Below are 18,548 nucleotides of genomic sequence, written 5' to 3'. Positions count from 1 at the left end.
CATTGCAGCACCAACAACAACAGGCAGCACAGAGGAGACGCAGGAGGAGGAGGAGGGCGAGACAGGCCCAGCAAGCCCCACCAGTGCACCTAGTAATACCACACAGGCATCCACCAATCCCCAGGATTCGAGGCAGTCCATTCAACCTAACCCCTGAGCAGATACACACCCTGTACCGTCTGGACCGGGATACCATCACCAGAATTGTGGACATGATGTACGACGACATTGTGAGCCTCATAGACATCCGTACTGCCATCCCCCCTCTACTGAAGGTGGTAACTGTGCTCCACTTCCTGGCCACAGGCACCTTCCTGCATACAGTGGGGCAGATGCATGGTATCTCACAACCAGTATTCTCATGCACGCTGAACCAGGTGCGCGATGCCCTCCTGAAGCACACAAGTGAACACATATCCCTGCCACGGACTGCCCAGGAGATCTCCAACACCAAAGTTGGCTTCTATTCACTGGCAGGCATCCCAGGTTGCATCGGGGCCATCGACGGAACCCATGTGGAATTGGTGGTCCCACATCACAATGAAGCAGTCTACCGAAACAGAAAGCAATTCCACTCCATCAATGTCCAAATGGTATGTGACTCAAACAAGATAATCACACATTGTTGTGCCCGATATCCCGGATCAACCCATGCTTCAATGGCCCTGCGGAACTCAACGATACCACGCTACATGGAGCGACATGCCAGACAACGTTCGTGACTACTTGGTGAGTAGCAGGGCAAGCACATGGCAGTGTGATGTGGGGTGTGAATGGGGGTGGGGGAAGAGATGCATACTCCAACTGGGTGTGATGGTGGGTGGAGAGATGCATACTCCAACTGGGTGTGATTGGGGGGGGTGCATACTCCAACTGGGTGTGATTGGGGGGGGAAGAGATGCATACTCCAACTGGGTGTGATTGGGGGGGAAGAGATGCATACTCCAACTGGGTGTGATTGTGGGGGAGAGATACATACTCCAACTGGGTGTGATTGGGGGGGGGGAGAGATACATACTCCAACTGGGTGTGATTGGGGGGGAGAGATGCATACTTCAACTGGGTGTGATTGGAGGGGGGGGATGCATACTCCAACTGGGTGTGATTGGGGGGTGGATGCATACTCCAACTGGGTGTGGACTGTCATCCGTAGAACAAATGGACATTCAGATGTACGCCAATGTCCACCAAGGCAGGCCACAATGGACCGGAATCAAAACCACATGCAATTTTGAAGCTGCACAACATTGAAATCAAACCAATATGCCATACATGACACATCTATCCACATGCACATTGCACATCATACCATACCCCATATAACACAAATCAGCAACATGGCGCCAATATGCCAAATCAAAATGTGCGCTGAACAACATCACTACAGCTATGTGCCCTTGAGTGCATGCAAAGGGATCACCTGTAGCCATTGTACTGAACCATACCCGTACACCACTACTGAAGTGCCGCTTCACAGCATGGTGACATCGATTTCAGAATGGCAGTACACTAGCAGTGTGGTACAAATGTTGCCTGGGCCCAGGAACACCTAAGACCTGTCCTCACCCAGGACATGGCAATAACTGCCGGAGGCATGCATGGTGCATGTCCACTTGCAAGGACTAGCTCACCTTCTCACATTGCAGTTACACAGATCGTCTCCATGCATTCTGGGATTTGTGGATGCCAATCACAATGCAAGGTTGATTTGTGTGATATGTACAGGTTGCACTTGATGTGAACAGTAACACGTCCAAATTGTTGCCCCCATGCAGGTGATGCTGGCTATCCCCTGAGGAGGTAGCTCCTTACCCCTGTACGGAACCCACAGAACAGGCACAAAGAGGAATACAATTGTGCACATACCCGTACCCTGTACGGCCATGAGAAGGTGGCCAAGATCACCATGGCATGTGTCATGCTGCACAATATGTGTATCAGACGGAATGTGCCAATGCCCCATGGCATTGAAATGCAACCACCTGATGAGGATGATGAAGGGGATGAGGAGGGAGGAGATGGGGCTGCAGGTCATGCAGGAGACGATGCCCAGGAGGGACGGGATGTGCGTCAGCATCTGATCAACCAAATATTCTGAATCACATGGTCCTACTCTGTTGAATGGATGTGGATATTTGTCCACTGGGTTCTGTGGTGAAGCGCACACTGGGCGCTGTCCCCCAATAAAGCTCACATACTCAATGATATGGTCCAAGCCTGTGTTTTAACTTGTCACCAGTGTGTTTAATACATTAAGAAATAAAGAAGTGCATGGACTCAACAACGCAAACACCCTATCCCCCCTTCCCCACAACACTCCCAAAACACCCTATCCCTCCTCCCCCCACAACACTCCCAAAACACCTTATCCCCCTCCCCCCACAACACTCCCAAAGCACCATATCCCCCCTCCCCCACAACACTCCCAAAACACCCTATCCCCCTCCTCCACAACACTCCCAAAACACCCTATCCCCCCTCCCGCCACAACACTCCCAAAACACCCTATCCCCCCTCCCCCCACGACAACCCCATGTATGGCTGGTACAACATTGCTGTCTTGCTGTACATGTGCCAGCTATATCGGGCTGGCCCTACTTCCCATCCCCACCACCACCATTAGGGGGTTGGGAGGGTGTGCACCGCATGGATCGCAAGGAGCAGCGCCGGGGCTTGTCTGCCTTGAGCTGGCAGAGGAGGAGGTACATGGTTGTTCTTGTGGCGGTGGGGGTACTGTCTGTCCATAGCATCCACTATGCGGGTGAGGACCTGCCTCAGCAGTGCCATCTCCTCACAGAGCCTGTTGGTGCAGGCTTCCATGCCCTGTCTCATCTCCCTTGCATTCTCCCTGACCTCCTCCCTCAGACGGGCTGCCTCATCAACATGCTGGCTAACCAGTGCTGTTATCTCCTCCTGCCGCTGTCTGATGATGGCCATGTCATGGCCACTGTGTCCTGCTCGTGGGGTGGGTGCCGCACCTTGATCTATGGGTTGAGCATCAGGTGAGGACACTGGTGGGCTCCAGTACCCTGCCATGATTTCATCGCCAGACTGGGCATGGCTGCTGGATTGTGATGTTGGCCGTGGGCTTGCTTCTTTGGATTGGTGGGGGCAGGGGGTGTGCTCTTGCATGGCCATGTCACAGGTGTCCTCCACATCGGACAGCGGTGCGGTGGCTGCTGCCTCGCCAATTGAACTGTTGGCAGCAGACAGTGGCCCCTTCGTGGGTGGTTCCTGCATTGGGGGGATCACTGGAGTGGGTGCAGCAATTGTTTCAGCCGGAGCTTCACGTCTTGGTGACGTGGGTGGCTTGCTGTGTTTGCCCCTCTGCAGGAGCCCACTCCTCCCTGTGCCCCTTGATGTGCTGGCGGTGTTCCCTGGTTCCTTTGCCCTGGCTTGTTTCTTGGCAGGGGGAGCCTGTGTCGCAGTGTCCTGCTCATCGCTGTCAGTCTGTGAGCCTGTGGGGGAGAAAGAGGGGTATGGCATTGGTGATGGGTCAACGTGCTTCATGCAGATATTGTTCATCATGCTGTTCTATGCATTGGGACTTCATTAGTGGGCATTCAGGTCATGGGACTGTCGGGTGGGTCATTCATGCATGGGTCTGGGTGGCACGTGTCTGTGGTGATGCGTGCATGTGTGTGTGTTGGGGTGTGACACTCACATGGGCAGGGTTGTGTGCATGTATGTTTGTGGCCGCACCCATGAGCTGATTTAGGGCTCACATTTGGGTGGGTACCTCACCTTTCACAGTGCATTGTTTTATGTGGACACTCACCTCCATCTGATGTTGTGGGCGCACCACGCTCCATGTCGCCGACTCCCTCTGTGGATTCAACATCTATTGTGCTCGCGCAGGTCTCCTCCCACTCCCTCAGTTTGATAGGTGATTCTCCACCACCTCCTGTGGCCATGGCCAGCTTCCGATTGGCAGCCAGTATGCTGCTGAAATGGAGGCGGAGATCGTCCCACAGCTTCCTGCAATGTTTCAAGGTGCGGGTGGTGGTGCCCACCGCACTGACTTTCTGGGCCACCTCTGCCCAGATGGCCTTTTTTTGTTTAGGGTCTCACGCCGCATGTCATTCGCGAAGACCACATCCGCGTTGGCAGCAAGCATGTCCGTGAGCATGATAAACTCCTCATTGGTAAATTTCTCCTTCCGCTGCCGATCCGCTCCTTTTTTAATTGCCTTGGGCATTGTCAGGGGGTCTTGGATGGTTTTGTATGGCACTGGTGTGGATGCAAGTCCTGGGGGCAGAGGATGGCAATGGGTTATGTTTTTAAAGATGGCTGCCGTGCTCTTTCCCATTCCTGTGCGATGACGCTATTTCCGGTTCCACAATTTTACGGTGACCGCTAATAGCGGTCACCACTAATTACGTGTTGCAGGAGGTCGGAAGTGCTATCAGCGCTTTCATCGGTGCTGCTAAGGGTCTTAACGGGGTCATTACCGGCATGGCGCTATGCTCGTGTCCGCGTACTCGTAATGGCACGCAATTAGCGGCCTCTTGTCTAGGCGGACACGTTAATAGCGCCATGCCGGTAAGGGCGGTATCTTACAGCCATCCATGTAATGAGGCCCATGGTCTCATTACATGACCCTAACATTTGGCCTATGGGCAGTTTAGACATTAACTTGCATGTGGAGGTCAAGACGGCCAAGTTACAAACAGAAGAACACTGTCCACCATTTTAGAACTCAGGGTGATTTTGGAATGAGAATCAAAATGGCGGATGAACCTAAAATGGCGGCTAAATCGATCTAAGATCGGAAATTTGCAACGCAGATTTCTTCGCAGAGCGACTGGGTTTAGGCCAAAATATATATATAGATAATAAAGGAGGCACGATATGATATCCCATTTAACAAACCCTCCTTTTGGCCTAAGCCAAGCATTAAACCACTTCTAGTCACTTTACGAGTAACTCCACGTCTCAATGTCCATACATCCTGAATCACTATCGGAGATGTCAATTGCCATAAGATCAGATACTAAAATTTCTTTCAGCACATATTCATTGGAGTTTTTCTCTCAGGCGCATACTTAATGTCCTAATGTACCCATCATTTGTGCACAACATCCCCCTAGCATCGAACACATACCAGGAAGACATTGTATACAACAGCAAAGAGACAACAGAATACCTAAAATGATCAGCAAGACCGAAAGTAGTTTCCATCCCTAAGATCGCAAGAAGTCCCAGAACCAAGCGCTAAGATCCCAGTTTCCCTCAGGAACATACACTTCTGAACTTAGGACATGCAGATTCTGTGTTGCCTTGAAGATAGTTGGGCAGGAATCTGGGTCGAAAACACAGCAAGCGGACCCCACTAATTTACATACCCCACCACGTTCAGCCAGGATGTCATCTAATGCCATCCGGTTCTGAAGTGCTACTAACCTTATTGCTTTCTGTTCTAGAGTCTTATTATAGAGTATGTCAGTGGTCTGGTTGATGGTCCTTTCCAGTACTCTCGCTAGTCTCCTGATATCTTCAGAGTTCATTATTTGCCCCCAAAATGGCACAAAGGATTTAGCTACATCTTCTAGAACTTGTGCTGAAGTGTCACCATTCTCGTCCCACCGCGGACGAGCCTTTGAAATCTCTACAGTACTTGCAATGAATACCCCGGGTAACAGGATCCCTAAATAACAAGTTCCCTGCCAATCCCTGGGTAACCACGAAAATGCTACATTACCGCAAACAAAGTAGACAGGTTTGCCTACATACAAGGGTCTGTCCTCACCAGTCAAATCCGCAACGTTGGTGCAACCTTTAAAATCACCCATTAACTGAGTACCATTCCTTTGTATGCAGAAAGAAACTGACTCTGGGCTATGATTAACAGTATAGGAAGGAGGCGTGGCATCCTTATTGCCTATAGGAGCCATCGTGAAAGAGATCAAAGATTGAAAAGGACGGGACAGTCTATCAGAAGGCCTAATAGAAGCACTTACAAGAAGAGGAAACCCGGTATACTACTGACTAAAACGGAGTTAGCAGTGTATACTCTGTCTGTATCCGGGAGGATAATACTCAATGTATAAGAAGACAAAGCTACATGGCAGGTACCAGAGGTATAGAACATAAATACTCAAAGTAGTTCGAAAGGGAGGGACTAGTCGAGGTTAAAAAAGGTAAATATCAAATTTAATAATGATGAATCATAAAGTTTAAAACATCTAATTAAATAAATTGGTCCACAGTACAATATTATAACATCCAATGTATGAAACAACAACAAGGAATACGTAGCAGGCTTGGATAGCCAATTAAAACGGTGTCACAGAAAGAACAAACACAGAGGGTACTTGTAAAACAAATAGTATAGTGCCCAACCTAGTTCGGATAAATGTGTCATAGATTTTAATCTCTGTTTAGAGTCCAGAGTATTGTCTCGACATGTTTCTGTTCCTCAAGGCAAAAGTATGGAACATTCATCAGGAGGGAAAACTTTTAACAACGTAGCCTAGTTTACAATTGGAGTGGTAATCATAACAACAAAAGTTTCATAGCACCTAACATGGTACCAGTGGGGGCTCTCTACTGTCAATAGTAGGTGTTGGTAGTTGACCTAGTTGGTCCTTAAAAAGAAAGTCAGATGCGGACAATCCGCACATATGGGTGGATCTAGGACAAATCCCTTCATTCCGCACGTATGGAGAACGTCCGCGGTGAACAAGTGTTCCGCACCAGTCAGTACGGCTCCGTGAGTCAAGTGAAAGCGCCTAATAGAAGCAACATTAAGCTTACTCTTATTTGTAAAAAGCGAGCATCCCAAGAGCGTCAGAGTACATTTTTCAAACTCGTTTAAGTTAGTCCCATCGAAGTTCCCCGAGATGCTATCATTCCATCGGCCAAAGAATAGTGCTCTAAGAGAAGCATAGCATGCAGTTGTCAAAGGTAACGGATGAATTTACCAACCTAGCCCCTTATCCCCGTGTTGCGGTAAGTGTGAACAGATCCAACAATTAGATTTGTTAAAAATGGCATGTGTAGCATTCATGATGAGTAATAGTGTGTTGTTGTGATAATTCTGTCTGTGCTGAGAGTCCCTAGGAGTTTGAGTATGCAGATGCACGAAAGGAGTAGAAACAGTAGGTACATTTTCAGTAGGTAACAAATTCTCAAATGGATGTACTTCTTCTAAATACCAGAAACCTAAGACAATGACTATTGTGAAACCAATTAACATTATCACAAGACAGCAATACGTTTTCAGGGCCCACACATTAAATTGTCAATTTTTGCAGCTGGTCACACGTTCTCTTATCAGTTTTGTGCGAGCTGAAGCCGTTGCAGGCATTGTATTCTTCAAACGAATGCACAAATGTTATTTGCCAGCGGCCGTTTTCTTAGTCCTTCACAAACCGTAGCCAACAGAATCCCCTTATGTAGAAATGATCGGGCCAAAAAGACAAGCCCTTTGATGATTTTCCTTGATGGCACAGCCGAACCGTACAGTAAGTCTACTTCCTCGAGTGCAGACCTTACCTTGTGATTCCTGGTACTGAGTGATCTGTGGAAGCGACGAATCCAAAGCAGGATCTGAACAAATTCAAAAGACGAAACTGTTGGAGAATGTGGAGATGAAATGGCTGTTTCCCCCGACCTCCCAGGCTCAGGGAGAGTCTCCGATGCACTCTCAATGCTGGTTGCTGCTTCGTGATCGTTGGTTACAGCATTGGTGAGGGGTTCTCTATCTTCTGTATCGTGTGGCACTGGGTGTGGAATCCTCTTGGTGTGCGATGCGTGTATCCAATGCTTCCGTCCTGCTACCCGCACCGCAGTCTGTGTAACCAGCAAAACTTGGAAAGGGCCCGCCAACGAGGTGCAAGCCAAGAAGATCGTTCAAATGATTTCGTGAGGATCCACTCTCCCAGTCGTATGCTGTGACCGGGACCCTCGTACGTACAGGTAAAGCCTCTCGCACCAGGTGATAAATCAAATAGTTTTTAGTTAACTGCCCACAATAGTCAGAGAGAAGTACATTTTCGATGTCTCGTAAAGAACGAGACTTCGGAACATTCCAAAGATTAGCAGGCCTACCCATGACCACCTCAAAGGGAGAGAGCCCAGTCTTAGTTTGAGAAGTTGTTCTCATAGATAACAACACGATCGTTAAGGCATCTGGCCATTTTAGTTTGGTGCCGGCACACGTCTTAGCGAGTTTGTTCTTGATGATGCCTTTGTGTACTAGTCCAACTCTGAGCGTGTCTAGCCGAATGGAACCGTTTATCGGTCTGTAATCCCGCGCATATCTGCAGAATTAGAGCAGCGATAAAGTGTGGAACATTGTCCGACCAGATGACTCTCGGTAATCCAAATCTTGGAAAATATTCTTTTAACATAGTCTTTTCCGTGGTCATACTGTGGCATCTTTGACGGGAAAAGCTTCAACCCATTTGCTGAAAGCACAGATGACGACTAATACATACTTGAAATTGTTGCAACGCTCCATATCAATAAAATCAAAATGAATAACCTCGAAGGGGACAGAAGGTGGATCAAAACTTCCCCTACGAGTTGATGTGCCCTTTCCCACATTATGCTGCAAACAAATCATGCACCACTGAACGAAGCGTTCAGCTACTTTAGGGATTTTGTCATTTACCCAAGCATTTTGCAACATTCTAGTGATTTTACGAGCACATATGTGGGTGGGACCATGAGCCATAACAACCATCATCCTAATATATGATTCAGGCAGTAACCACTTCCCTTCAACTTTGTCCACCCAACACCCATCATCATCCAATTTTTCCAAACCCTCAGCCCATTTCTTAGCTTCTTCTAATGTGGCATCGGCTTGGATATCCCTTACAGAATCAATACCCTCATCCAAAGTACAGACATTTGTGGCTTCGCTTGAAGTATACATTTCTTAAGAGAGATTAGTAGCAGTCTGTTTGGCTATCTGGTCAGCAAAAGCGTTCCCTTTTCCTACATTGTCTACAATCTTCTGATGTGCTGCGCATTTTATGATAGCTAGCTGAGTAGGGAGTGCAAGTGCTGAGAGTAACCGTACTATCAAGAAGCCATGTCAACCACCCCAATGACGTACTGACTGTCAGTATATATGTTTGCTGTAAGCTCTTTGGAAATTTCACAAGCTCGGGTCAATGCTATAATCTCTGTGGCCTGCGCAGAGTTATGCGTGATTCTCTTGGTTTCCACCACCGTGCTCAATGTAGTGATTGCATAAGCAGCTGTGGATGTACCATCCGGAAGTTTGAAGCAGGAGACATCGCAAAACAGCTCCCCTTGTGGATTGTTCAAAGGAGTATCCTTCAGATCGATTCTACCCTTTGTCTCTTGTAGGGTAGTGTAAAGGCAGTCATGTGACTCTTCATCACTGCAAGCAGTACCTTGCGGGAAAGGTAAAAGTTCAGCCGGATTAAGAACACAACACCTCTTAATTTGTATGTGCGGTGCAAACAAGATCAATTCATATCTCGTTAATTGTGCAGAGGTGAGGTGTTGCGTTTGTGTTCTGTTTAATAGAACATCTACAGAGTGAGGTACCATCAGGGTTAAAGCATGGCCTAGGACCATTCCCTTGCTCTGTTTTACAGACGCAGCAGCAGCAGCGACAGCTCGCAAACATCTTTGCAAAGCGCATGCTATAGGATCAAGGGCAGAAGAAAAATAGCCGCACAGCCTATTCTTCCCTCCAGGTTCCTGCGTTAATACAGCCAAAGCACATCCATCACATTCATGCACATACAACACAAAGGCCTTTTAATAGTTTGGTGTGCCCAAAACTGGTGCCGAGCACAATGCAGTCTTGAGCAAATCAAATGCTTGCTGGTGTTCCAAGTTCCACGGCAATGGCGAAGAAATGCCCTTCTTCGTCAAAGCCAACATTGGTTTAATCACTAGTGAGTAATTAGGGATCCACTGTCTACAGTAAGAAGCCATACCTATCAAGGCTCTAACTTCCTTCTGCGTATTTGGGACAGACATGCTAGAAATTATTTTTATCCGTTCAGGCGTCAACCTTCTTCCCTCCTTTGACAGGAGATAGCCTAAATAGGCGACCTCCTGACAACAATATTGACATTTTTTAAGCAAAGCTTTGTGTCCATGTTTAGCCAAGTGAATAAGCAACAACACAGTGCCCTCCTTACAAGCGCTCTCTGAGTCAGCAGCTAAAAGCAAGTCATCAACATATTGAAGCAGTGTACAAGTAGAGGGCAACTCAAGGGTATCAAGCTGCTCTTTCAAAGCCTTACTATAAATACTAGGACTTTCCGTGTAACCTTGCGGCGCACGGGTAAAGGTAAACAAACGCCCCCCTAAGGTGAACGCAAATAAGTATCTACTGTCTTTGTTTATAGGAATACTAAAGAAAGCGATCTTTAGATCCACGACACTAAAATGAGTAGCTGAAGCCGGGATCATAGTTAATATTGTCGTCACATCAGGCACAATTGAAAATTGTGGAGCAACGATCTTATTGATGGCACGTAGATCAATTATGAAACGAAAAGGAATTGCATTATCGCCTGCTATTGTACAAACTACCTCAATCACCCCTCGATGCACAAAATCGGAGACGATGCATTTCAAAGCTTGCTCACCATCGACCGAGATCTTATACTGTGGAATACGTGGCAGCTTTACTCCATGTTTCAAAACGATCTTAACAGGCTCAATTTGCAAAACACCGACGTCATTATCGTCAATCGCGCACAAACACTCCAGAACATCTCTAAATTCCGGTGGCAAAGGTCTGGTCAAGAATTGAGAGACAGAAAGTTGTTGTGGTGAAGAACAATGAATTACCGCATTGAATTCCTTCAACAGATTCAACCCCAACAAATTCTCTCCACAATTCGTAGTCAAAAGGAATGGACCATGGTCCGTAAAGGGACCCAAAGAGATAGGTTACGGCGAAGAAACCGGACAGACAACTGGTGTACCAGAAAACCCTACAGAGACATTGGTTTGCGCTGACAGTGGAATGTTTGGAACCCGTGAATGATCAATGGAACACTTCTGTGCCCCTGTATCTATCAAGAATAGATGTTTCCTATTTCCCATTAACATCTCAACATAGGGACTTTTTTGATTAACGGGAATAGGCGTTGGTTCCAAACCCTGTTTCGGGCAATCCTAGTGAAACAGAATGTCATCAAAAGGAAGTTCTTCAGAGAGGTAAGCAGCAGAAGGATGATCAAAAAGGTTTCTATTATCCACACTCAAAGCCTAATTGTCCTGCGAAAAAGGTTGCTGTGAATCCTGTGAAAAATGACCTCTACCAGTACCCCCTACACCTGGGTGACCTCTGGATGGTCTACCCATATTTCCAAATGAGTTATTTGACCTCTGCTGGAGGACTGGGTATTGTGCACGCCAATGACCCTCTTGTCTACAATAAGCACACTGGTTAATGTTTACAGGACCCAATGGCGCATTCCCCTGTGGAACATACTAATGACCTCTAAATTGCGTACTACCCCCTCTAGGGCCTCTAACAATTTTCTGCAATAGTACTTTCATCTTTAAGTCTCCTTTTCTCTTTTTAACTCTTTCTTTTTCATTATTGACGCGATTCTCATAGTACTGAGCCATGTACAATACTTCTGACTGAGACTTCGCTTGCCAAGCACTCTCGGAGGACATAATCTGCGACTGGATGTCAGGCAGCCATCCACGCACATATTTGTCCACGAATAACCTTTTCCCAGACTCTGTGCCTAAGTCTTGTCCACTGAAATCTGAAAATACCTGTTCGAACCGATTAAAGAACTCGGTAGCACCCTCAGACGTCCCTTGGACACAGGCAGTAAGCTTGTCCCAAATAATTCTCTTTTCAGGGATTATAGTTTTCAATTTCGTAACTATTCTGTCAGGCAAAGTTAGTATTACCTGAGTCGGTCTTTCACCAGCTGGCCTTTCTCCATCGAGTCTAACCATGTTTATCCATGTATCTCCTAGCCCTGGTACATCATCTATAGTTCAACAAGTCGACAGGCAGGAGTACGGGAAATAACAGATCGATATCACTTAAGGTGAATACCGATGATTGCAAGACAGACTCTATTTCTATGTAGAACCCTGTCGAATTCTTCCTAATGTCGGGAATAGATTTTTTAATGGTGTTCACTTCCTGTCTCGAGAACGGGACATGAAAAAACTGTGACACATAATGTGCAGGAATTTCATAGGCCTGTGCACCTTTTCCGGCATCCGCTGGAACCTTGACTTTTGGGACAAGTGTCGGAGGGACCTCTCTCATAGGCAACTGAGAAGTAGGCAACTCTGAACGCTTACTAAGCACCAGAGCCAAATCGAGCTCTAAAGCAGCCGAAGAAGTGTCAAACAAAAAAGCCCTTTTATAAATATTCAATAACTCTGCGGGACAACACATTTTCTTCTTTACACACTCATCCTGTAAGTGCTCTACCATTGCCTGTATCACTTTCCTCTGCATTTCTGACGTATGCTGACTATACCTGTCATACACTTCTACGGGAGTTATCGTCATGTCTGAGATCCATCTAATCGCATCTTTCGTCCAAATTCGTGTTTCCTAAGTTATCGATTTCCGACAAGGAAGGAACCGTTTCTGTACGAACTTAACGTCCAAGCTATCACCTTCTTCATTTCCATTCCGTAACCTTTCCAGCTCCCTTCTATACTCAAGAATCCTCTCAACATGCTCTTGTACCTTCTCTTCAGTATCTCTAGAGAATACTAAAGTATTCAGATCCCTCAATCCTTGTGGGAGATCTATGTCATTCAGCCTGTTCCACATTACACATAAATTAATTCCTAATCCCTTAATAAAAACGTTTTTCTCAGGAAGATTGTCTATATTAGAAAGTGTGGCGAAAAGAAAACATCAGCTTATTCAACCTTCTCCATGCAATGCTTAGCCCACGCAGTTAACTCACGTTTTTACTCTGGAGACACAGTATTACGAGTTACAACCCTCAATCCCGCTCCCCGATCTACTACAAGTGGTGTCAAACCACTTGGAATAGGGAGAGTAGGCAAGTTTTGAACATCAGGGAACAGGGGTGCTATTACTGGTACAGCAGGCAAAGGTGGAGGAACAGGTGGAGGAACAACGGCAAGAGGAGGAACAACGACTGGAAGAAGAGGAACAGCAGGAGGAACAATAGGAGGAGCAGGAGGAACTATGGGAGGAGGAATAACAGCAGGAAGAGGCAAAGCAGCAGGAAGAGGAACATACGGAGGTGGCACAGTGGCACCAAGCCTTCGTTCATTTAACAATTTATCGATAAGTTCATCAGAAACATGAAAGTCTTTAGAATGATAGATTTTCTGTATACCAAGTGAGAAAGCCCTATCCATATTCCTAGCTGAGTCAGACTGTTTATTTTGGTCATACAAAAACGCTTTTTCGGCATTCGTCATATGACGGCGCGCATGCTTTTCTCCACTCTTAAGCTGCTGCAAAGCTTCTTTCTTCCAATTCTGTAATACGTCAAATGCTGGTCTAGCCTTTTTCTTCAATAAGTATTCAATACGAGGGATTTCAAAACTACCATTGATTGGCCACTGAAGTTTGGAAGCATGTCTAGTTTGTCTGTGCCAAATATCATTGAATACTATACTACCAATGCCGTGCTCACAGTACATAGTACACGCCGGCGACCCCTCCATTGGTGCTGGTCGGCCAAATTCCAAAGATTGTCTGTCCTTGCAGAATAATGCCCTGAAGCAGGCAGACAATTTCCCAGGCATATCAGAATACTGGTGTTAGCTGGTCAATAATTGAACTCGCGAGTGCAATACGCCAAAACAAATTATCAGGATACTTAAGAATCGGATCACGACTCACCTGATCAAATCCTAAGGAGGTCCGATCGGATTACAAAGTTTTCTAACAAAGATTTCCTCGTGTTTGGTGATTTTGGCAAATCTGCCCGCCTCGATATATGGACCCTCGTCAAGATGCCGACTCGGACCACGTGCTCACCGTCCAGGGATCGGGTCGTGCAGTGCTACTGAGGTGTCGCGTCTCATCCAAGAAAGAGGCCCCCTTTACACCGTCAGGTCCGATAGCCGCGTCAACCTTCAACGAGCTGTCATCAATCTTGAGGGTCCCTATTCGGGCGCCATCTGTAAAAGCAAAAAGAGAATATCGAGGCTGAGTACCACAAAAGGAAATACACCGAACGCGGGCTTACAAAGATACACAGATCTTTATTCTACAACTGAACTGTTTTCAAAGGAACAAAGTATCAGATAGCTATCTGGCCCTCAGTAGATCACAGCAAATACCAGCCCTTTCGGTGTGAGAAGTGAGTGGGACTGTACATCAGAACATTCACTCTTTTATACAATTTGTAACATGATGTCCAGCCCATTTACAGGTCAACCATTTCTCGGGCTAGGGGTTTGTGCCAAGTTCATTTCTAATGTATTCATCTATATGCATATGGATTATTCCTAGTACATACTCCAATAGGTTACAATGGCAACAGTGTGTCTTCGGATTTAACATTTAAGCCTTTGTACATGTTTTATACAATGTAGTTAAACAAGTGTTCACATTCAGTATTTAAACAACATTGTTCTTAATATATGCTTGCGGATCAGTTTCGTTGGCACAGGTAATCCTTGATCTACAGGTCAACGAAGGGCAAGGTCTCATTACATGACCCTAACATTTGGCCTAGGGGCAGTTTAGACATTAACTTGCATGTGGAGGTCAAGACGGCCAGGTTACAAACAGAAGAACACTGTCCACCATTTTAGAACACAGGGTGACTTTGGAGCGAGAATCAAAATGGCGGATGAACCTAAAATGGCGGCTAAATCGATCTAAGATCGGAACTTTGCAACGCGGATTTCTTCACAGAGCGACTGGGCTTAGGCCAATATATATATAATAAAGGAGGCACGATAAGATATCCCATTTAACACGTCCAGCTGGTGGCAGGTGCAAGGGCAAGTGCAGACACCAGGTTTCAAGTGCTGGTAGGGGGCTGCAGGGACACAGATACAGAAACAGCCCCTGAGTTCAAGGGTTACCAGGGGGGCAGTGCAAGCGTGAAACTGGCGGGGAGAGGACCGGGCACAGAGAACAGAGGGTAGACAGGTGACCAGTATAATTTCATTGCAATTATTTTACTGAATCTACTCCTGTCCATAACGTTCAAGCCAGAACTCAACTGCCTTAATCAGGAAGCCCACCACAACCAACACGTTTCTCCTACACAAAATGCAGGCCCGGCTCCAGCCGGGGTGCCAGGCCCCCCCCATGAAAATGCTCTGCCCCCCCCTAGAAAGGAGGTTCCTCACCAAGAGTTTCTTGTGTACAGTTTTCTTTTCATTCTGTTTATGAACAAAAAGAAAACTGTACACACACTGCAGACAGCGTGCATGGTAGGTCACCAGCTTAGTATAGGGTTAATTGGGAGGCATACAGGCATGCCATTAGATACCAATGTACTCAAACCATTTTGCACCTGATAGCCAAATGCTTTTCCATGCCTGCACAAAAGCCCAAACTGTTCGTATTGCCAGTGCTTGTTTTGCTTTGGACCCACTTTCCATCGCTCAGGGGATTCGCTAATCACTTTTCTTTTTTTGTCTTTCGAATTATTGCCATGTTAAATGACGCTCTACAGTGCTTCTATCTCTGGACAAGTCAATTGCCCATGTCCGAATTTTTGTGTAATCAGTCTTGTCAATGTCCTTGGGTGCTTTCCAACCATGCAGCCACGTAGTTACTCACAGAGTAGTTATTTTCATTTTGCCACACACACACACACGGTCACCATATTTTGTTGTGCCCCACACACAGTGTCACCAGAACACTACAACATCCCGGATGCTTTAGAAGGGCTCATGATTTTCTAGGACTCTAAGGGCCTCATTACCCGGTAGGCGGTGAGCCATGGCGCTAGTAGCGTCATGGCTCATGCCGGTAAAATACCGGCACCGCCTTGGCGGAAAGGGGATTTACCGCCCCATTCCAAGGTTGGAGGGGCGGTAAATCCCCTTTCCGCCATTGCCCTTCCCCAATCCCATTTCTGCCCGATAGGGCTCTATGGGAATGGGGAAGGCGCTAATTACGGCACCGCAATTTTGCAGTGCCGTAATTAGCTCCGAGGTCCCTTAGCGGGTTGGATTTTAACGCCTGCAAAAAGCAGGCGTTAAATCCCCCAACCCGCAAAGAGACCTCGTAGTAAGGCGGTAGGGATTTACCGGTACCGGTATTTTACCGGTACCGGTAAATCCCTACCGCCATCCGTGTAATGAGGCCCTTAGACTTCTGGTGCAGGGTACAGGTGAGCTGAAGAGAGTCTTGCGCACTATTTGAAATGTGCAGTCTTTCTTTTGAAAATCGCAGTTGGCTATGCGTATGCATTTGCAATGAGACTAAGCTTAGCAGATTTTGGGCACATAGGAAATGCACAATTTTGGGGCTTACTGACATCTTTAATGTAGCACTTCTGTACCTTGTCACTGTGCTGTACCAAACAATAAACAGCACTATTAGGATAGCTCAGGTGCAATGCGCTTGTCATGGAAGTAAGACAATGCAGAGCAACACATACAGTAAGGAAGCTGGCTCGCACAGCCTTGGCCCATGCCTTTGCATTGAAGAGCAGTGACATTCTGTAATTTATGCACATGCCCTTACTATGGGCAGGCGTGGGCCTAGCGGCAGCGGCCAGGCATACACCCCCTTGCTGGCAAAATATTGTACTGCATGCAGTCACAGGACCAGCTGCAGTGCCTACACTTTACTTTGGAACTTGGTTGAGGTTGGAGTAGGAGTTGCGGGTAGGTGGAGGAGGCAGAGGCCAGTTGGCCTATCCCCAGGGTGGTCAGATGGGAGTTTGATGTTTTGCTTACTTTTTTTAAGTGGCTGGCATTTCTATGAGTATTGAGAAAATGCTTCTCATTCGAATTTGGATTATCAGTGATATCGCAAAAGAAGACTTTTGCTTGATTGAAAGCACACTCAAAGTGACAGGCGAACTAACAATGGGTAGTTTCAGGCCATTGGCTCTGGATGCCTGGGGCTCCATGTCCGATAACTGTGATTTGAGTAGTTGAATATAAGAGAGGCTTATCAGCTTCTGTCCGGTTCTCCCACAGCAAACTATGGTGAAAACTGCACTCTGTCTCTCGCGCTCTGCGCAGTGTCATAAAATATATGCTGGTTGCTGGAAAAGTCCTGGCTCATGGAAACCTTTAAGTACTTGTCAGTGGCGTTGTGGCTAATGTCCACACAGCTGCACTGAAATTGATTAACCCCTCGCTCACTGCTATAATCTGCATCTAGCCTAGCACTGCTTCCCTGTTTGAGCCTGCATCTAGCTTTGCATTTCCTCACTGCTATAATCTGCATCTAGCCTAGCACTGCCTCCCACCTAGCCTATCCGAGTAAGGTTTCTCATCATAATATTCACTGTAACCTAATTGCATATTATGCCTACCTTGTATACACGTGATGAAACTGTATTTTGTTGAACATTTGGCAAACCGCATTTAGCCCTTCTGCTAGAACTGCCTCCCAGTATTCTGCTAGCCAAACTGCATGACTTGCCTACTGTGCTGAAACTGCTGTATCATGTAGTACATTTAGAAAACCACATCTAGCCCCCCTGCTAGAACTGTTTTGCTGCACTCACATAGCTGAACTATATGATATGCCTATGTTGCTCTGTTCTATGCCACATCTGCCATTTTGAGTGTACCTTATGGTCGCTTATAGGCCACATTTGCCCTCTTGACTGTGCCTCTTGCTGTTCGTAGGCCACATTGACATTTATCTGTACCTTAGCATGCCTTTTAGCCCACTCTGAACCAATCTGTTCCTGCCACCATTGGCCGGGGCCACCCAACCCAATTTGACTGTGCCCACCACTACCCACAGCCCTCCCAGTAGACAATCATGCCCATAGCTTCTTGCAAGCTCGCCGCTGCTACCACCACGCTGCTCACTCTGCTTGCAACACTTGCTGCTCTCCAACTCTACACCTCACCCCGCCCCATCACACCCACTCCACAAAGACCATTGTCCCAATCCCACTCAAGCCACTGCCCTGGATACCTCACAAAGACACTCACCTCTTACAGACGCACCCCATGCACCCTGAATCACTATAATGTATAGACTAGAAGGACTTAGAGCTCGCACAATCACTGCAGAATTCAGCACACAACCCCCTCCCATAGAACACAGAAACTATAAACTGAGCTCCCGCACCACTTCCAAACACATCCCTCGTATTGAACTTCCACACTACAAACAACCACCCACTAACCAAACCATACCCCACAATGTCACCACACATAACATATTAGACACATCCGACACCCACGCCTCCACTAACAAACTACACACACCTCACATCAAATGTGCCCTCCTCAATGTCCGCTCCCTCCCAGCTCATGCACCAGATATTCATGACCTCATAACTAACAACAACATTGATCTATTAGCCCTCACAGAAGCATGCTTACATGGAGCATCAGGCCCCGCCATTGCACTTGCACTACCACCAGGCTTCACCATACTCAGACAAGACAGACCTGAACGTATAGGA

The 18,548-nt window shown here is 46.9% G+C and overlaps 1 protein-coding gene across 9 annotated transcripts in view; it reads left to right on the top strand.

Moving 5' to 3' along the window:
• Positions 1–18,548, top strand: part of LOC138480812 (actin-binding protein WASF3-like) — a 1,100,082-nt gene that overhangs the window by 800,423 nt on the left and 281,111 nt on the right. The window lies entirely within an intron of this gene.

Source organism: Ambystoma mexicanum, chromosome 5p (assembly GCF_040938575.1).
Source record: "Ambystoma mexicanum isolate Mex_15411 chromosome 5p, UKY_AmexF1_1, whole genome shotgun sequence".
NCBI lineage: Eukaryota > Metazoa > Chordata > Amphibia > Caudata > Ambystomatidae > Ambystoma > Ambystoma mexicanum.
This window is presented reverse-complemented; position numbering and strand designations above follow the sequence as displayed.